Genomic DNA, 19,943 nt, shown 5'->3' with positions numbered 1-19,943 from the left:
GCACAAACTGATTCTCTGACTGGCAGACGGTGAGGAAAAAGGGTGGTGTCACAGGGGTTAAATTTATCAGTCCTTAGGCTCCAGGAGACCTGGGGTTATGTGCTCAAGGTAATCGAATAGTTCACCTCTTCCACTTGATGAGGGGTTTTCACACCTGCCTGAAATGCAGGAGATCCAGCTTCAATCCCTGGGTGGGAAAGATCCCCTGGAGAAGGAAATGGCAACCCACTCCTGTATATTCTTACCTGGTGAATCCCATGGACAGAGGAGCCTGGAGAGCAACAGTCCACGGGGTCACAAAGAGTCAGACGTGACTGAGCGACTAAGCACTCTCACATCTGCAAAACAGCTCGGAAATTTCTATCGAACTCTGTTATCCAGGTACTTGAGAGGAGCTAAAGCAGATGATATGGGGGAGGCCTGTCTGAGGAAGCCCCCATAGGGTCCTGCTCTGTTACAGAGTGAATCTCTAGACCAGGGGGCAGGGCCCGAGCTCTGATTCTGCCCTTCTGGCCCCAGATGTAGCAACATCAGCAACCTCAGCCCTCCTAGAGGGAGCAGGGAAGGAGGGATCCCTAGGGTCACCCTAGCTCCAGAGATCTGTGTCCTGAGGACAAAAGAGTGGGGTGAGAGGGGAGCTGGAAGGTGGGGATGCCCAGGCAAGCAAGTATATAAGTTTGTGAATGAACCTCTTTCCTTTTGAAAAACAGATACTGAAGAACAGCTCAGACTGCCACTTAAACTGCCCATGTTGGCCACGATAGCTGAAAAAAGTATCCCATGTTTCACATCTGCACATCTAGGGCACCACGTACAAAGATGCTGCTCCTGAGAACTGTAAACCAACCAATCCTCTAAACCAGAGGTTGCAAACCAGGGCCCATGCCGCAATCCATCACCGTTTGTTTTTGTAAATCGCCTCTCTCTTGGAACACAGCCACACCCTTTCATGACATATTGTCTGTGACTGCTTTCCTGCTGCAGACGCAAATGGTTGCAACAGAAACAGTGCTTCCCGAAAAACCAGAAGTGTTTGTTTATGTGGCCATTTGCAGGAGAAGTTTGCCAAGCTCAGCTCAAAAGCGATGGTTCTCCGTGCAGACTGCACATTGGAATCACATGGGGAACGGGAAAAAAAATACTGATGACCGACTGGGGACCAACCCCAGAGACTTTATTCAATTGTTCTGAGGAATAGCCTAGGCATCAGGGTTTTCAAAAAGTGTCCCCGCCCCCACGATTGTGCAGCAGCCAGAGTTAAAAATTCATTACCGTGGCTTCCCTGGGGCAGACGCTATCAGAACTTCAGAAAGCAACAAACTACAGTATATCTGTGTTCTCCGTGGAAACAAGTGAAAAGCTGCTGCTGCTAAGTCGCTTCAGTCGTGTCCGACTGACTCAGTGCGACCCCATAGATGTCAGCCCCCCAGATTCTGCCGTCCCTGGGATTCTCCAGGCAGGAACACTGGAGTGGGTTGCCATTTCCTTCTCCAATGCATGAAAGTGAAAAGTGAAAGTGAAGTCACTCAGTCATATCCGACTCTTCACGACCCCATGGACTGCAGCCTACTAGGCTCCTCCGCCCATGAGATTTTCCAGGCAAGAGTACTGGAGTGGGTTGCCAAAGCTAGTATTAGTATTTATCTCTCTGTTTCCTTAAAGAAGTGATATCACAAGTGTCCACTTAAAGAGCATCTCCCTCTCTTTAGAGCAACAAAAGCCAGGCATCAATGATTCTTGTTTCTCAATGGCTCTGATGAAAGGATGTGATTAATCAAGTCTTCCCAGAATCTGTGTCAAGGGGAAAAGTGACTCTTCAGATAGATTTCTAAACTTCTTTTTACTAAACAGCTAGAGCTATAAAGACCAAATCCTTCATGTTTCATCTTCACTGCCAGCAAGTGAGTTTGGTACTTAATGGAAGGAACTTGAATCAGTCCAGGTGCCTTGCACATCTACATATTTCATCCTTTTATTGGTTTTCTTTTTGTTTGTTTGTCTTATTTTTCACTGTTCCATTGAAAAGTTTTCTCATTGATTTGTATTCTTTTTTCCCAAAAAAAGACAAAAATTAGTCAAGGTAGATGTCTTTTCTAAAGATATCTTTTTTTTTTTTTATCTAAAGATAAAGATATCTTTTCTAAAAAGATAAAAAAAAAATAAAAAGATAAAAAAAAAAAACTTCCTCAATGTACTTTCTACATATACTTCTTAAAAAGCATGAGGTGGCTTTAAAACATGTCTACAAATTTTTTGACACTCTTAACATAGAGAAGTGGGATCCATGACCTTTCCCCTTGAGTCTGGGGCCAATGGTTGGTCTACTAATATGTTTATGAAGCTATGTGACCTCCAAGGCTAAGTTACAAAAGATGATGCCACTTTCACTTCATTTGCTGGAACCATGTTGGAATTTTGAGCCACCGTGTAAAGTAGTCCTACCATCCTGTGGCCACCATGCTGTGAGGAAACCCAACCAGCTCATGCAGAGACCACATGAAGAGGGAGGGACGTCTGGCCAGCCTCCTGATATATTGCAAGTTTATGCTTTTCCAGCTCCTGCCCTGCCTGAGGACAATCACCTGAAATATCCCAAGCAAGAAGCCCCCAACCATCACTTCCCCAAATCCCTGACCCACAGAGACCATAATCACTGTTGTTTTAAGTCACGATACCTTGGCGGGGTTTACTAGGCTGCAGTAGGTAACAGTAACTCCATCCATATTAACAGTAACATGGGGGACTTCCCTGGAGGTTCAGGGGCTAAGACCCTGTACTCCCAATGCAGGGGCCCAGGGTTTGAACCCTGGCCAGGGAATTTGATCCCACAGGCAGCAGCTAAGAGTTTGCACATGACAGCTAAAACCCAGCACAGCTAAATAAATAAATAAACAGTAACATGTACAGTGACCTCCAGTAAAGGAGATTTGTGTCTCCTCTTTTCAATCCCCCTTTGTAACCTGACCTATTGTCAGAAAGAACCAGGTGGTGAGAAAATTTACCCATTCAGGAAAGGATCAACACTGATTACCAAGATTATGAGGGGAAAGGTTAATGGAAACCGATCAGTATCACGCATAACTTACTTGCTAACCACAAAGGGGAGTGTCTGTCTTCCCTTTCAGTGGAGAGATCTGGCTGTCACCATCTTTACAGAGTAACCAGTGTGACGTCACTCACAGCGGGGCAGTCAGCCAAGTATACTGTGCTTTCTGATGCGATGTGATGCAAAGCACATAGCATCATCACCTGTGAGGTACTGTCTCCAAAAAGGTCTAACTTGACTCCAACCTAGCCTTTAAAGTTACCTTGTTTTGTGGAGAAATGCAAGGGAAGAGAGAAACTGGAGAAACAATACTGTTAATAAGTGGAAACCATCAGACAAATCTAGAATGTAGGACATTCTACAAAATACATGACCTAATTTCTCCATTAAAAAAGAAAAGATAGAGGAATGAACTGTTCTGCGTGGAGAGACCAGAAGGGCATAACAATCCAATGCAGTGTCATCGTTGTTTGTATCCTGGCTCGAAAACATCTATAAAAGACAATGTAAGGACAACCATGAGCATTTCAATACAGACAGGTTATTAGTGATAGTAAGAAAGCAATGTCAATCTGATTATATATGATAATGGCATTGTAGCTATGCAGGAAAACGCCCCCTTTCGGAGATGGATGCTGAAGTCTTTAAGGTGATGTGCTATATTATCCATAATTTACTTTAAAATGTTTCAGCAATGATAAAACAAGAGATGAAGCAAATTTGAAAAAAAAGTGTTAATAGTGGTTGAGTCTGCATGGCAGATGGATAATGTTTATTCTATTATTCTTTCCACTTTTCTGTATGTTTGAAATTGTTCACGATAAAATGTTTTAAAGACTTAAAATCTTGTTGGGAGCATCCAGCTCTTCTAACTTACATGACTCTTGTTATAGTTTAAATATACTGTATATTCTTCCCAGACAGAAAAACATCTGGGAAGCACTGACTTCACTGTCATCTGTCCTATCCAGGCTAATTTGGTTGAAAGAAGCAGAGCCTCACCTCTCCCTGAAGCTTAGTCCAAAAAAGGTACGAAACACAGGGTTTATCATTAGGCTCAAATGATCTCATGAAGATTCCAAGATGGGAACAAAGGAGACCCAGTGTTGGGGGGTGGGCAGTGTGGGGGATTAGCTCAGGAGAGCTCAGATAAAGACTGCTTCCAGACTCAGTGTAGTTCCAGGGCCAGGTATTCTTGCCATCCCTCTGCCTGAAACCTTTCCTGGCCCATTCTCCTTTTTATTCCCATTCTCCATATTTCAGTTCCTCTTTGCCATCCCAGCCACCTGGCACTCACTCTGCTTGTAGGATCTGTCAGCTGCAGCACCAACACCCAACTGGCTAGGATCCTACGTATTTCCGAGTTCCAGTGATCAGAGTAAGAACCAGACTGGCCCCAATCATCACTGCACACTCTTTGATCAGTCCAGTCAGCAGTGGCCACAGAAGCATTGGAGCAAGTGATTTAAAAACAAAAAAAAAAACCTTTTATTAAAAAAAATTTTTTAATGGCTACTGAGGCCTCATGGGTCAATTCCCTGTGCTGGGTGATGGGCAGGGCAGACGGTGATAACATCTCTAAAACATCTTTTTCTCTGTCCAGTAGAGACCATGCTGAGCCGCACAGAGATATTTGCCAGGATCTAAGGAAGACAGTCATGGGTTTCTACAGCTCTTCACAGGATCATCACGTCCCACGAGATCATCGCCTCGCTCGTTAATATAAAGTTCTCAGTGATGGCTGAGAACACGGGGCTTCAGAGCCTGTGACTCTGCTCCGAACAGAACAGTCCCCTGAGAAGAGGCAAAACAAGGGGATCAGTCCTCCTCCTGGGTTTGACCTACGCGAGTCAATCACGTACTTCCTCTGAGGTCTGGTACTACCCGGGTGGGAAACGCTGACTGAGTGAATGTCCACTGTATGCATCACATTTCGCTAGGGAGACACGGGGACAGACACAGACAAAGGCAAAGCCTCTGTAAGGGAGGATAAGACAGCGTCACTGGCTGAGATGATATATATCCTCCAGGAAGCATAAGTAACAGTCATCTCACCAGACGAGAGCTGTCACAGGTCAACATGTGTTAAGTGTAAAGAGAGTGCAGAGAGAGGTCAGGTAAGCTGGAAAATTCAGATAAAAAGCTTTCTGGAAGGGAGTTTGGTCTTGAAGGACACACTTCAAGAGCGGGGAGAGCCAGAAGAACAAGGCAAGAAATGTGTCAGGCACATCTGGAAAACAGATAGTAAATTAACCTGGGTAGGGGAATAGGATTAAATTGTAGGCAAGCGGAGGTGGTTTTGAAAAGGTAGATGGAGACTAGTTTGCAGAGGAAGGGCCCTGGATGTCAGGATAATGAGCTTCATCTTATGACTAAGGTTCTGGAGTCAAGAAGGGACAGGATGAGATCAGTGTTTTAGGAAGTGCTGGTGTCAGGGGTGGGTTGAGAGGCCAGAGATCCTTGCAATTTATAAAGTATTTTCACAGATGAGTCATCTAATTCTCTCCTGGCAAGTGGCTTCTTCCAAGGCTTTTAGAGGCCGGTGCAGGGCGACATTCAGAAGTCTACATAGACTCAAGTTACAGCAATTTAAAAACGTAAGTTACTGGCGCCAGAATGGTCAGACAGATCAATGAAGCAGAATGGAAAATCTGGAAACAGACCCAAATGTTTATATTTATATTTGTATTTATAGATAAATTTAATATTTTATCATGGTGGCATTTTAAATCAGTGAAGGAAGGAGGGCAATTTAATAAACAGTTTTAAGACAATTGGCTAAGCTCTTAGGGGAAAGAAATAGGTGAGATTCCTGCCTCACAGCTTACATCAAAAAAATTTTCTAAAAAGATAAAAACTATAGATCTCAAATGTTGACATATATTTAGTCACCTGGAGAATTTGGCATAAAGAGAGACTCCCAGGGATTCTGATTCAGTTCTTAGGGGGTGCCCAGAGACTGAGATCTGTAAGCTATACTTTGATAAACACTGGCTTAAAGTTTTACATGTAAAAGATAAAACAATAAAAGCACTAAAATATATATTAATTTTATATTTAAAAAAAACTGACTCCCAAAAAGTAAACACTCTTTATATGTTAATATGATATACATATATTTTTATAATGTGATATATATACAAATACATATTAACACCAGTAAAGAGATCTCTGCCTCTGTAAAGATGGAGCAGACATACATTCACTGTTCCTCCCCTTGAATATAGCTAAAAACTCTGGACATTATATATAAAACAAAGGTAGGAAGTCTCTGAAAGATGGAGCGAGGAAGACAGGCTAGCTAGGAACTTTAAGACCCAAAGATGAGTTCCCCAGGTTTTTTTGCCACATGAATTTCAGACTGGGTGGTGATGAAGAAGCCTGCAACTCAGAAAGGCCGATGAGTACAGACAGAATACTCAGAACAAGAGCCGGCTTGGTCTAGCCAAAGAACCAGGAAAAGGGCAGCCTAACAAGTCAGAAACTCTGAGACAATAACCTATCTTCTCTTATTAAACACCCCAGAAAAAGCTGCAGCCCCACCCCTGCCAGCAGAGGCCAAGTGGAGAGTCTAGACTTCCACCCCAACGTGATGGACACAAGTTCCCCCTTCCCTCCCACTTGTGTGGAGTCAGAAATGACCTAACAGAAAGTTGTAATGAGTGGTAATGAGTTATCCCACCACAGTATCTTTGGAGGACATGAAAAACTGCAGTTACGAGACACTTCTGACCCTCTCAGCGAGGATGAAACCAGAAGGCTGAGTGGGGACCTTGAATTCCTGCCCCAGCCGGCAGTAACAAGAAGCATCTCACTCTAGATATCAAGAGCCGGTGGGGACGCTGGACTCGAACCGCACCTGGCAGTAATGAGCAGGGCTCCTCTTTCCCTGTAGAGCAATGTCCAAAACCCTGCTGCAACAGAAGACTAAGCAAGATCCAGAGTCTCATAACGCAGGATCCCAAATGTCCAAACTTCAGCTGAAAGTCACTCATCGTCCTGCGAACAGGGAAGCTCTCAACTTGAATGAGAAAAGACAGTCAGAGCAAGATGGAGGAAAGACTCATGCACCCGATTTACAATAGCCTGGACATGGAAGCAACCTAGATGTCCATCGACAGATGGAAGGATAAGAAGTTGTGGTGCATATACACCACGGAATATTACTCGGCCACAAAAGGGAATTCATTTGACTCTATTCTCAAGAGGTGGATGAACCTAGAGCCTATTATACAGAGCAAAGTAAGGCAGACAGAGACAAATATCATATATTAACACATATATATGGCATCCAGAAAGATGGTATTGATGAACCTATTTGCAGGGCAGCAAAAGAGTCACAGACATAGAGAACAGACTTGAGGGCACAGTGGGGGAAGGAGAGGGTGCGATGATTTGAGAGAGTAGCATTGAAATATGTACATCACCACATGTCAAATAGGCAGCCAGTGGAAATTTACTGCATGATGCAGGGAGTTCAAATCCAAGGCTCTCTCATAACCTAGAGGGGTGGGATGGGGTAGGAGGTGGGAGGAAGATTCAAGAGGGAGGGACATACCTATACTTATGGCTGATTCATGCTGATATATGGCAGAAACCAACACAATATTGTAAAGTAATTATCTTCCAATGAAAAATAAATAAATATTTTTTAAAGTAAAAAAAAAAAAATTCCAAGCTTCATCCTTTCCACAGAAACACTAATTGTAACCATCATCCACAGATGAAAATGTTCTCTGGCACTAATAACTTGATGAAAGACTTAAGAAAAACAGTGCTTCACTCTGGTGGTTGTTTAGTTGCTAAGTGTGTCTGACTCTTGCAATCCCATGGACTGTAACCTGCCAGGCTCCTCTGTCTATGGGGTTCTCCAGGTTAGAATACTGGAGTGGGTTGCCATTTCCTTCTCCAGACGACCTTCCTGGTCGAGGAATCGAACCTGGGTCTCCTGCATTGCAGGTAGTTTCTTTACCAACTGAGCTATGAGGGAAGCTCCCAAAAATAAATAAATATCTTTTAAAGGGAAAAAAAAAATTTCCAAGCCTCATCCTTTCCACAGAAACACTAATCTAACCACCATCCCCAGATGAAAACAACTTTATGAGAGCTCTGGAGTCCAACTGAGAGGTTCAGCATCCCAGCAGAGCACAAAATCCAAATACAGCTGCAATGAAGTGAACAAAAAGAGCAGCTGCTCTTTACCTGCATTATGTATCCCCTGAGCCAGCATTAGTGGTAAGGAACTTGCCTGCCAACGCAAGAGACATGAGACGCGGGTTCAGTCCCTGGGTCAGGAAGATACCCTGAAGGAGGGCATGGCAACCCACTCCAGTGTTCTTGCCTGGAGAATCCCGCAGACAGAGGAGCCTGGCGGGCTACAGTCCATAGGGCCACGGAGAGTCAGACACAACCGAAGTGACTTGGCACATAAGCCAGCACTACTCAGGATCAAGACAAGCCCCATGGGCTCACAATTTCGACCTCCACAGCCTGTAACGGTGCTGCCCAAGAGGCCCGCCTTGGTCTCATCGCACCCGTTTCCCTGAGGGAATCAGCATGGCCAGGTTGTGCAGGGGCAGCTAAGAGCAAAGAAAGCAGCTCACACATCTCAGCAACTGGCATGACCCTGCCAGGACACACATTCCTCTCAAGCACACACAGGACATTCTCCAGGACAGATCACACGCTGTATTATGAAACAAGACTCAACAAATTTTAAAAGGATGAAAGGATGCCAAATATCTCTTCCAACCACTATGGATTAAAACTAGAAATCAGTAACATAAGGAAAATGGGAAAATTTATAAACATAGGGAAATTAAACAGCACACTCTTAAGCAAATATTGGGCCAGATGAAAAGATCAAAAGAGGATTTTAAAACTACCTTGAGGCAGACAAAAATGAAAACACAACAGATCAAAACTTATGAGACTCCGCAAAAGCAGTGCTAAGTGAAAAGTTTATAGCTATAAGGGCCTACATTAAAAAAGGATAAGGATCTCAGTGAAACAATCTAACTTTATACCTAAAGGAACTAGATAAAGAAGAGCAAACTAAATCCAGAGTTACCAGAAGGAAAGGAATAATAAGGATCAGAGCAAAAATAACTAGAAAATAAAAAGACAATAGAAAAAAAATCAATGAAACTAAGAGTTGGTTTTTGAAAAGATAAACAAAATTTACAAACCCTTATCCAGACTATGAAGAAAGAGAAGAGAAAAAGAGAAATGAAGAGAAAAAGAAAGAAGACTCAAATAAAACGAGAAATGGAAGAGAAGGTATTACAACTGATGCCACAGAAGTGAAGATCATGAGACAATTGTGAACAATTATACATCAACAAATTGAACAACCTAGATGAAGTGCATTAATTTCAGAAACATATGACCTACTAAGAAGAAACAGAAAGCTTGAACAATGACAAGTTTGGAGATTGAATCAGTAATCAAAAATCTCCCGATAAAGAAAACCCCAGGACCAAACGGTTTCACAGGGGAATTGTATCAAACATTTAAATAATTAATACCAATAATACCTGCTTAAACTTTTCTCAAAGTATAGAAGAGGAAACACTTCCAAATTCATTTTATAAGGCCAGCATCACCCTGATGCCAAAGCCAGACAAATACATCATAAGAAAACTGTAGGCCAATATCCCAGTGAACATAGATGCAAGAATCCTCAACAAAATATTAGCAAACCAAATTCAACAGCACACTAAAAGAAACGTCCAGTATGACAAAGTGGAATTAATCCCTGGGGTGCAAAAATGGTTCAATATCCCAAAATCAATAAATGTGATACAATACATTAGCAGAATGAAGGATAAAATTGCATGGTCATTTCAACAGATGCAGAAAAAATCTTTCATCAAAATCCAACACCTTTCAAAAAAAAAAAAAAATTCAACACCTTTCCACAATTGTGGAAGAAAATATTTTCAAAACATCAGATAAGAGGTTAATATCCAAAATATATAAGGAACTCCTATAGCTCAATAGCAAAAAAAAAAAAAGAAACAGAAAAAATTCAAAAATTGAGCAAAAGACTTGAATAAACACTTTTCCAAAGAATATGTACAAGTGGCTAACAGACATGTGAAAAGATGCTCTATATCACTAACCATCAGGGAAATGCAAATCAAAACCACAATGAGATATCATTCTCATTTGTTAAAAAGACTAATATCAAAACAAAAACAAAAAAAGAAACAAGTATTGACAAGAACGTAGAGAAAAGACAATCCTTATACACTGTTGGTGGGAATGTAAATTGGTAGAGGCTCATCAAAAAATTAAAAATAAAACTACCAGGTTGCATCTGACTCTGCAATCCCATGGACTATAGCCCACCAGGTTCTTCTCTCCTCAAGACTGAAGCAGAGTTGAGAGGCAGGAAGACATTACCAGAGATTTTCTATCTTATTTTTTGCTAATTTTCACCCTCTAATATTCTAACAACAAATATGAATTACTTGTACAATTTTTAAAGGAAAAATAAGAGCTTGAATAATTGGAATGATTTCTATTTTGTTTGAGTTTGGTTTTCATTTTTAATTCACATAATCTATAAATTCTAGCCTGGTGTAAACTGGTGTAAGCTGAGACTAAACACTTATACTAGCCAAAAACACCTTCTCTGACCACTAAATCGCGCTTCCCTCGTATCTCAGCTGGTAAAGAATCTGCCTGCAATGCAGGAGACCTGGGTTCAACTCCTGGGTCAGGAAGACCCTCACGAAAAGGAAATGGCAACCCACTCCAATATTCTCACCTGGAGAATCCCATAGACAGAGGAGCCTGGCAGGCTACAGTCCATGGGATTGCAAAAGTCGGACACAACTTGGTGACTAAACCACCACCAGAGTGAAGCACCGTTTTTCTTAAGCTACATGTCTTTCATCAAATCATTACTGCCAGAGAACATTATAAACAGTGAGCAAACTAAAGGAGAACACGCCTGGAAGTACATTTGCTGGTGAAAAATAAAATATGAAGTTTATTATTTTTTTCCTTTGAGTACATCCAAATAACAAATTATGTTTAAACAGGAAGAACAGAGTTGACCCGTGTGTGCCCACATGCACACACACACACACCCAGAGGCCCCAATAAAAATCCAGTATGACATAGATGGATCCCCCCAGAACAATACTCAAGTAGCTCATATGGACTCATGTAGGTAAATTAAAGCAAATGAATCTTTTAAGAGTCAAGCCATAGTTTCTATGGGAGTTTATGAAGGCCCTTCAGGAACACTCACAACCTGAAAAAAAAAAAAAAATCTCCTGCTCAGCTGGAACAAAGTTGTAATTGAGAGCTGTGCCTTTAAGACCACAAAAGAGCCACTAGAAATATCATCACCACCATGGAAAATGCTAGACCTTGACCCTCAACAGTAGGCATTGACCCAAATTGCCCAGATAAATGCATGAGCCCTTTCAGTCACCTGGAACTCAAAGCACACTCAGTGTTGTAAGAGAACGGAAATGGACCCTGGCCGCAGACATGGCCCGTGTTCAGCGCATGTCTGGAGTTTCCTGCATGTTGGCTGATTTAATCCTCACTTCTACCCTTTGAGTTCTCTACTATTTCCATTACACAAAAGATGGCCAAGGCCAATGTAAGAGAAATTTGGGGAATAAATTTTAATTTAATTCAGTTGCATCCAAGAGGGGCTCTCAGAAAAGCTCTATCTATGGGATTCTCCAAGCAAGAATACTGGAGTGGGTTGCCATGCCCTCCTGCAAGGGATCTTCCCCACCCAGGTATCAAACCCATGTCTCTTCGGTCTCCTGAATTAGCAAGCAGGTTCATTTACCGCTTGTGCCACCTGGGAAGTCATGATATTCAAAGGAGTCTTCAACAGAAGCATCCCGTCCCCTTGGGATGGTTTTCTTGGGTGGATGCTACTGTGTCCCAGCCCCCATCAACCCCACCTTAAGCTCCAGGTACGGTTGAGCAGTCTCTCTCCCCACCCTGGTTGAAACCTGCTCCCAAGCAAGCAGCTGCATTTGGCTCTTTAAATTTTAACAGGCATTTAAACCACCGCTCTCTTTCCTTGGGGAATTTGCACTTTAATCCTTAACTCCTTTTGCTTCCCAAGCAAAAGGAAACTAGAAAGGTGCTTTGAAGCAAACAGCCCTTTTTAGTTCTTGTGAAATCCCATCAGTAGGGGGCCTCTGATGGGCTCCATGAGATAAAAGACCTGTTAGGAAACCATGCTCTCTGCATCTGCTACATAGTCTTCAGGGTCCCATACAAAATTAAAATGCAGGGTTTGTTCAGAAATTGTTCAGAATTTTAACACTGTGATGGCACAGTGTAAAACTGAGCACCGGTCACAGCCCATGAAGCCAGTCCTGCCCACGCTGGACTTTGACCACCACAACCCAGGCCCGCTGCTCAGGCCCGGAGCTGCCCCTCGGCCTCTCTTCCCTGGAGTTGCAGGCGCACGTCCACTCCTGCCTTCCTTCCCGCTGCCTGTGGCCCCCGGCCCGCCCACTCAACTCCCCTTCTTCTCCCAGGGTCCGAGCTCCAGGAGGCACCTGCCTCTCCTGCCCCCATGGACAAGCGCACAAGCCCTTCTCACGGTAAGGATGTCACTCAACTTCTGTGCTTATAGCACAGGGAGCTCAGCTCGATGCTCTGTGATGACCTGGGCGGGTGGGATGAGGGAGGGGGTGTGGGAGGGAGGCCTGAGAGGGTGAGGACAGATGCCCACATGCAGCTGATTCGCTTTGCTGTGCAGCAGACCCTAATACAACACTGCGAAGCCTTACTTTGCCAAGAAAGGTCCGTCTGATCAAGGCTGTGGTTTTTCCAGTGGTCATGCATGGATGTGAGAGCTGGACCATAACGAAAGCTGAGCACCAAAGAACTGATGCTTTTGAACTGTGGTGTTGGAGAAGACTCTTAAGAGTCCCTTGGACTGCAAGGAGATCCAACCAGTCCATCCTAAAGGAAATCAACCCTGAATATTCATTGGAAGGACCAATGCTAAAGCTGAAACTCCAATACTTTGGCCACCTGATGCAAAGAACTGACTCATTGAAAAAGACCCTGATGCTGGGAAAGATTGAAGGCAGGAGAAGGGGACGACAGAGGATGAGGTGGTTGGATGGCATCATCGACAGGACGGACATGAGTTTGAGTAAGCTCTGGGAGTTGGTGGTGGACAGGAAAACCTGGCGTGCTGTAGTCCATGGCGTTGCAAAGAGTTGGACACGACTGAGTGATTGAACTGAGCTGAACCGAGAGCAATTATACTTCAATAATAAAAAATTTTTTATTTTTATTTTTCTTACACCAAAAACATTTTGTACCGGGGTATAGCTGATTAACAATGTTGTCATAATTACAGGGAAACAGGGAAGGGACTCAGCCATATATACACATGTATCCATTCTCCCTCTAAACCCCCTCCCATCCAGGCTGGAACATAACCTTGAGCCAAATTATTTTAATTAATTTAAAAAAAAAAAATTTTAAACTGCTGTGCTGCAACAGACAAGGGACAACAAAGACAACAAACAAGATATGGAGCTTCCTAAGTTTTCACGAGGGGTTTTTTGTCTCCAGGTTCAGATTCCTTCTCAGATGTCTCAGTGGAGCTGCCTTCTACTGGCATTCTTGGAAGGGGAGTTCCCCAAGAGGCCCCATCCTGGAGGAAGGCCGTGTAGGGCAGTGTGGTAGAGTGGTTACGACAGGGGAGCCGGAGCAAGGGGAACCTGGTTATGAATGGGACCAGCTGGAACCTATCTGACCCTGAGCAAGTTACTTCCCTAAGCCTCCCCAGGCCTCCGTTTCCTAATCTGTGACGTGGGGATGAGAGTAGACCAAGCTGGGAGGAGCAGACTAGAGCTGAGATCCCCCCTGAAGAGGACACAGCTAAAACCACAGACCCAGGCAGGTCTCAAAACCTGCCCACCCAGGAGTCTCTCCAGAATTCCCACAATTCCCAGTGAAAAAGATAAAAGGTGAAAAGCAACAAAACAAGGTTTTGGTTTGTTTTTTTTTTTGGCTGCACTGTGTCTTTGTTGCTGCCCTCTGGCCTTCTCTAGTTGAGGCCAGCAGGGGCTCTTCTTCGTCTCGGGCTGCTCACGGGGGCGGCTCCTGGTTGCGGAGCCCAGGCGTTAGGCATGCAGTCTCAGCACTTGTGGCTCAGGCGTTAGTTGCTCTGCTGTGTATGGAACCTTCCCCGATCAGGGATCAAACCCATGTCCCCTGCATTGGTGGGTGGATTCCTATCCACTGCACCACTCGAGAAATCCAATGAAACGTGATTTTAGGATCACCGTTTAAGAGTTGGCTGTAGGAAGTCCCAACTCAGACAGTCCCCTGTGTCAGATATCTGGATGGGGGCTGGAACTGGGGTGGAGTGGGGGAGTGTTCGAAAAGGGTAGTGCTTGCAAATTTCTGAATTGAGGGTCAAAGATGACAGCTCTGCGGGCCCCCCATGGAACCAGCAGCAGCAACATTTGGGTAAAAAGCCAACAGTGGATTGCTCCCATGATGAGAAAGCCATCATGAGCCCTTCCTGTCAGGAGCTGGAGAGCACAGAGTTGCCAACGGGTGCTCCAGGAGCAGCAGCAGAGAGGGGCAAGCGGCTTTAGAGAATCCCCACGGTGCTCGTCCAGCCTGTGTCCCCACCACTGCCCCACAGCCCCGGGGACAGCCTGAGACGAGGCTTCCCCGCAGTGTTCACGGGAGCAGGCGTGAGGGCCCGGGAGAGCAAGACCGGGGACGTGGTTGAGCTGCCAGGGTAACGGTGACGGTGCTCAGCCCACTGTGACCTTCTCTTGTTGAGTCGCTCAGTTGTCTCTAACTCTTTGTGACCCTGTGGACTGCAGCACGCCCGGCTTCCCTGTCCTTCACCATCTCCTGGAGTTTGCTCAAACTCATGTCCATTGAGTCCGTGATATTATCTAACCGTCTCATCCTCTGCCACCTCCTTCTCCTCCTGCCCCTCAGTCTTTCCCAGCATCAGGGTCTTTCCCAATGAGTCAGTTCTTCCCATCAGGTGGCCCAAGTATTGGAGCTTCAGCTTCAGCATCAGTCCTTCCAATGAATATTCAGGACTGATTTCCTTTAGCATGGACTGGTTTGATCTCCTCACTGTCCAAGGGACTCTCAAGCATCTTCTCTAGCACCACAATTCAAAAGCACCTTCTGAGGCTTGTGAAATAGGTCTCTGAAGGGTCTGTCTGGAGACAGAAGGAGGAAGCGTTTGTCTAGGCACTCTCGTCCCTGTTGGTCAAAGGCGGTCACATGAGCACTGACTCTTGTTCTTCTGGGTTGAGCTTCGCCTCCCAACTCCAGGTATCAGAGAAGCTTCAAGGTGGGAAGAGAAAGGTAGGGAGACTCAGGAGAGGCCCCTGTCTGTGCCCACACAACGCTCACCTGCTCGTATGTGCGTGCTAAGTCGCTGCAGTTTGTGTCCGACTCTTTGAGACCCTGTGGACTGTAGCCTGCCAGGCTCCTCTGTCCAAGGGACTCTCCAGGCAAGAATATTGGAGTGGGTTGCCAGAAGCCTGCTCAGAACCAACCATTAAGATAAGAGCTGATGCAAGATGTGGGGTCCAGAGGATATGCAGCGACCCACACAATACCCATCCCAGAGGGTTACTGTGAAAAGGAAAAGAGAAAGGAGAAATGTCGGCTCCCTTAGCTCTGGGCCTGGCACACAGCACACGCACAGAGAATCCCAGCCGGGACTGCTGTAAGTGGTGTTCATATTGGACCCTCTGTTCCTCAAGTCTGAAGATGCAGCCTGGCAGAAGAGCAGGTATGTTTTCCCCTCTACTAGACAGTTTACATCTTGGAGCAGCTTCAGATTTGGTGACATCCAAGACCCTGGGACTTCTAATTGCTCTGAAATGACACCCCTGGGCAGGTCCCTGGAAGAGTGTTTACTCCCACTGTTCTTTCCCCATGGAAAGCCCTGCTTGAAAATAACCAGATAAGCACAAAACCCATGTGTACTTGAAGGGCTGGCTTAGAAGTGTTTGGACCTTTTTACCTCTTTCTTTCCACTCTTAAGAAGAAGGCTATTCAAACAGTGAGGTCATAATTACACAGAATTTCTCAGGTCTAAATGCGCAGTAAAAATTAATAACCCTCTGACTTAGGAACCAAAATGGCATCAGGGGAAAAATAATGACAATGCTGACCAGCCCAACAGAACCGAGAAAAGCTTCCAATACGCAGCTTGAAACCCAGAGGAGGCACAGGGATCATTCCCAACAATGCCACTCTGATGTGAAGAACTCATGGGTGGCATTTGCTTTTAATTCAAAGTCAATAAAGATGTCAAGTATGAAGAAAGAGCTCCCATCTTAACCAGATGATTTATCCTCAAAAACCCGTGGGATGCTCAGACTTTGCATTTGCTCATTCTCTTTCCCCAGAGCAATCCCATTTCTTCTCCCCCGTGGCACCAGTAAAACAGCAATTAACAGGAGTATATGGGGAATGGAGTGTTCTAGTTAATTGAATTTTCTAGTTAAAGAAAGGCTAGTTCCCTAACAACCCTTTCATCCAATGAAGTCCAAAACATCTGAGTCCACTTTCCTACGTTACAAAGTGAATGCTAGGGGACAGAATGGAATCTTTGTTTTAGAATTCAGTCTCCTCTAACCTTTAGGGCCTCTTCATGCTGTGCACTTAAGAGAAAAGTGAATAGGAGATGGCATTGTTTGAGAGTGAGACTTATAATCAAATCCCCAGGCTGTCCCTTACTAGCAATGTGAGACATTACACAAATTACTAAGCACTTTGAGCCTCTGTTTTTGGTTATTTTTGAAATGAGTGTAGTAATATCTACACCATAGAGGTTCCATGTGTCTGATACATAGAAGACCCTCAGTGCATGCATGCTAAGTCGCTTCAGTTGTGTCTGACTCTATGTGCAACGCTATGGACTATAGTCCACCAGGCTCCTCTGTCCATAGGATTCTCTAGGCAAGAATACTGGAGTGGGTTGTCATGCCTTCCTCCAGGGGATCTACCCAACCCAGGGGTCAAACCCGAATCTCTTATGACTCCTGCATTGGCAGGTGGGTTCTTTACCACTAGCACCACCTGGGAAGCCCCAAGACACTCAAACAGTCAGTTCATTCACTCAGTCGTGTCCAACTCGCTGCAACCCCATAGACTGCAGCACGCCAGGCTTCCCTGTCCATCACCAACTCCAGGAACTTGCTCAAACTCATGTCCATCAAATCGATAATGCCATACAACTATCTCATCCTCTGTTGTCCCCTTCTCCTCCTGCCTTCAATCTTTCCCAGCATCAGGATCTTTTCCAATGAGTCAGTTCTTTGCATCAGGTGGCCAAAGTATTGGAGTTTCAGCTTTAGCATTGGTCCTTCCAATGAATATTCAGGGTTGATTTCCTTTAGGATGGACTGGTTGGATCTCCTTGCAGTCCAAGGGACTCTTAAGAGTCTTCTCCAACACCACAGTTCAAAAGCATCAATTCTTCGGCACTCAGCTTTCTTTATAGTCCAACTTTCACATCCATACATGACTACTGGAAAAACCATTGCTTTGACTAGATGGACCTTTATTGACAAAGTAACATCTCTGCTTTTTAATATGCTGTCTACGTTGGTCATAGTTGTTTTCCAAGGAGCAAGCATCTTTTAATTTCATGGCTGCAGTCACCATCTACAGTGATTTTGGAGGCCAAAAAAATAAAGTCTGTCACTGTTTCCATTGTTTCCCCATCTATTTGCCATGAAGTGATAGGACCAGATGCCATGATCTTAGTTTTTTGAATGTTGAGTTTTAAGCCAACTTTTTTCCTCTCCTCTTTCTCTTTTATCAAGAGGCTCTTTAGTTCTTCATTTTCTGCCATAAGGGTGGTGTCATCTGTATATCCGAGGTTATTGATATTTCCCCTGTCAACCTTGATTCCAGCTTATGCTTCATCCAGTCTGGCATTTCACATGACGTACTCTGCATTTAAGTTAAATAAGCAGGGTGACAATATACAGCCTTGATGTACTCCTTTCCTCATTTGGAACCAATCTGTTGTTCCATGTCCACTTCTAACTGTTGCTTCTTGACCTGCATACAGACACTCAATAAGTGACAGTAAACGACACTCATGATTGTCCTCAGGGCTCACAGTTTAAAGCTGTAGAAGAAGACAGAGAAGGTGTAGGAGATGGTGCTGAGTCATACTGATGCCAGGAGACCCTCTATGAGTTTCTTTACCACCAAAAAAGTCCTGTATCTGCCTGTTTTTCTCTTATTTGCATCTTTCTCATGAAAGAGAAAGCTGTACTCTGTTTAGCTGGTCTCACAAATTCATCAGTTTAAATGCTGTAAGTGTCTCGCTGCTCACCTTCTGTCTAGTACACCTAACATGTGCAGGAACAGAATAGATACCACGGTCGTAGAACCAGAAAGTAGCTTCCATCCCAGTGTGACGTATGAGACACCACGAGGACCCGCCTGATCAAATACACCCTCCCCAAACTGTCACATGACTTAAATTTCTCCCACAGAAGTTGTCCGTTCCAATTAAAGCATTTCTCCGCAGGGCTCTACTGGTTGCCAGTGAAAGAAATCTCTTCTTTCAGGAGATTTGATCAAAACTTGGCTTATCAGATTAATACTAGCTCCTGTTACGTTCCTGTTAAGTCCTGGATGTCTGGTCTCTCTCTATCCTTCACTCTATGCTAAGGCATCCTCGTTCATGGCCCTGGGTTGGATCACCAACCTCCAACTTCAGCCCAAATCATTCCTCCAAAACATCATAACCAGACATTGAGTGGCCTTGCACATCTCCATTCAGATGTCTTAAAAGCACACCATAATAACTAGGTCCACGTTAATTCCACACCCATCTGGCTCCAGGGCTTTCTGTCTCAATGATTGGCACCACTTACCTTCCAGCCACACAAGCCAGAGACGTGAGACACATCCTTTACGAACACCTCTCTTTCCCTGCCAAAGCACTAAGTCCCATTGATTCAACCTGCTCGGGATCTTCTGAATCAATCTACCTCTCTGAGTCTTCACTGCCATGAAGACTTAATCCAATCTGATACGACATCCCCACTAGACTTTCATCATCTAATGATATCCCCTTAAATCTGTTCTCCAAATCTCATCCTTGCAAGAAAAATGAGATTCGTTCATGCCTTGCCTCCATGCAGATCATTTTATGATTTTTCAGCATCATTAGGATAAGGTCCACAATCTTTAGCACGGCACGTTAAGCCCTGCAGGGGCCATCCCCTGTCTCTCCAGCCACATATCTCTCCACCCCTCCCCTCCTTTCCTTCAGCCAGTCTCACCATCTTTCAGTTTCCCCACACATACTACACCTTCCCACTTAGAGGGCTTTGAAAAGGCTGTTCTCGTAGCTTGAAATGCTTTCCTCGATTCCATTTCTTTTCAAATAACTAATGTCTAATCAAGCCCCAAATTTTAGCTCAAACAGTAACTTCTTTAGCGAGTCTTGCATGATTCCCTAAAGGGAATCAGTGATTTGTTGAGGGGCTGGGCTACACAACCATTGGAGGATAGATTAGAATTGACTAAACATATTTTCAAAACATATGTGCCTTTCAACACTGGCCCGATCTAAGCTCACTCATTCTCTCTCAAACACACACACACACACACAAAATACCTCTAGCACCAGATTCTCATCTGATACTCACATATGCCCCAGTGAGATGCCATTCATTATTATTATCAGTCATTACTATGAGTGGAATTGTGTTATGAGCCCCAGAAGCATGGAAATAGAAAAAAATACTGAGAACTACCCTTCTGGATGGCGTTTAAGCTGTCTTCCAATGACAAGCTTATAATTCTCTGATGTGTAAGCTATCATGCCAGGACCAGACATTCCCATAGGCACTCTCTGGAAACACAA

General features: G+C 44.3%; 1 pseudogene; it reads left to right on the top strand.

Moving 5' to 3' along the window:
* The first annotated feature begins 14,482 nt into the window (after nt 1–14,482).
* The window catches only part of LOC122425372, a 108,119-nt pseudogene continuing 102,658 nt past the window's right edge, over nt 14,483–19,943 (top strand).

Source organism: Cervus canadensis, chromosome 23 (genome assembly GCF_019320065.1).
Source record: "Cervus canadensis isolate Bull #8, Minnesota chromosome 23, ASM1932006v1, whole genome shotgun sequence".
Classification (NCBI taxonomy): Eukaryota; Metazoa; Chordata; class Mammalia; order Artiodactyla; family Cervidae; genus Cervus; species Cervus canadensis.
This window is presented reverse-complemented; position numbering and strand designations above follow the sequence as displayed.